Here is a 1,786-nt window from a genome sequence, read left to right on the forward strand (position 1 = left end):
GGGGATTGACATGTGTGCAGTGCTATATTTAACATGGATAACCAACAAGGACTTACTGTAGAGCACAGGAACTCTGCTCAATGTTATGTGGCAGCCTGTGTGGGAGGGGAGTTTGGTGGACAATGGATACATGTATACGTATGGCTGAGTCCCTCTGCTGTCCACCTGAAACTATCACATTGTTAATCAGCTATATTTCAATATAAAATAAAGTTTTAAAAAAGCCTTAATGTGTGTACACATTTTGGCCCAGTGATTTCACTTTTAGGAAATTATGTAAAAAAAACAGATTTATATAAAAAGCATCAACTTTTATCAACTCTGTAACTAACAACAACAACAAAATAGGTAAAGAACTTGAATAGATATTTATCCACACAAGACATATGCTCATTATCAGTAATCACTAGGGAAATGCAAGTCAAAAACTATAATCACATACCACCTCACACCTGTTAGGATGGCTATTATCAAAATATCAGAAAATAACAAGTGTTGGCAAGGAAGTGGAGAAATTAGAATGTTTGTACACTGTTGGTGAGAATCTGAAATGGTACAGCTACTCTGCAAAATAGGATGAAGGTATCTCATAAAATTAAAAACCAAATTACCCTATAATCCAGCAATTCCATTTCTGGGTATACCTAAAAGAACTGAAGACAGGATCACAAAGAGATATTTGTATATTCCTGCTTATCACATCACTATTCACAATAGCCAAAAAGTGGAGACAATCCAAGTGGCCACTGATAGAAGAATGAGTAAATAAAATGTGGTATATACATACAGTGGAGCACTATTTAGCTTTAAAAAGAAAGAAATTCTGACATATGCTACAACATAGATGAACCCTGAGGACATTATGCTAAGTAAAACAAGTCAGTCACAAAAAGAGAAACACTGTATGATTCCACTTTAAGGTACGTGGAATAGTCAAAATCGTAGAAACAGAAAGTAGAGCGGTGGTTGCCAGGACCTGGAACAAGGCAAAAAGGGAGAGTGGTTGTTAAATGGGTATAGAGTTTCAGTTCTTCTACAAGATGGAAAAACCTATGGAAACGGATAGTGATGATGGTTGTAAAACATTATAACTGTATATAATACCATTGAACTGTACACTTGGAAATCTTAAAGATGGTAAATTTTGTTATGTGTACTTCAGCACAATAAAAAGACTTAAGAAATATAATAACCAAAAAATAACATATAAATAAATAAAGTCTAACTCTTTAAGATTTGTCCACATACATTCCCAACACAACATATGATTACTCTTAAATTATGGAAATGATTGTGTGTTAAAATATTTAAATTTAACCCTATTATTAACTAGTAAGGAATGAAAAATGAATTAGAGATTATTTCAATTGTTGAGTCCTTTATATATTATTTCGTTTCATATTTACAATCAGCTCTATGAGGTACCATCATCTCCGTTCTACATGGAAAGGAACAATGAGGTGGCTGGCCCAAGGTCCCCAGACAGTAGGTGCAGCAGTGAGGTTCTAACCCAGGCTTGGTCTGACTCCACAGCCCAGTCTCTCCACGAAACCATGCTGCTTTCCTTGAGCAGATTTATCGAGTGAGAAGAGTTGATAAATGTTGAATCACTCAACTTTGTACCAATGAGTCTATTTTAACTTTATTTTCAGGAGTGGTCCAGTAAGGCTGTACTTGGTCAACACTACAGACATAATCTCGAGTCTACTGGGTACCTTAAAGAACATTTCTAAATACACACACATACACACAGCATTAGAAATGATTTAAAAACCCAGACCTTGGC

This window comes from Bos javanicus, chromosome 5 (genome assembly GCF_032452875.1).
Source record: "Bos javanicus breed banteng chromosome 5, ARS-OSU_banteng_1.0, whole genome shotgun sequence".
Lineage (NCBI taxonomy): Eukaryota > Metazoa > Chordata > Mammalia > Artiodactyla > Bovidae > Bos > Bos javanicus.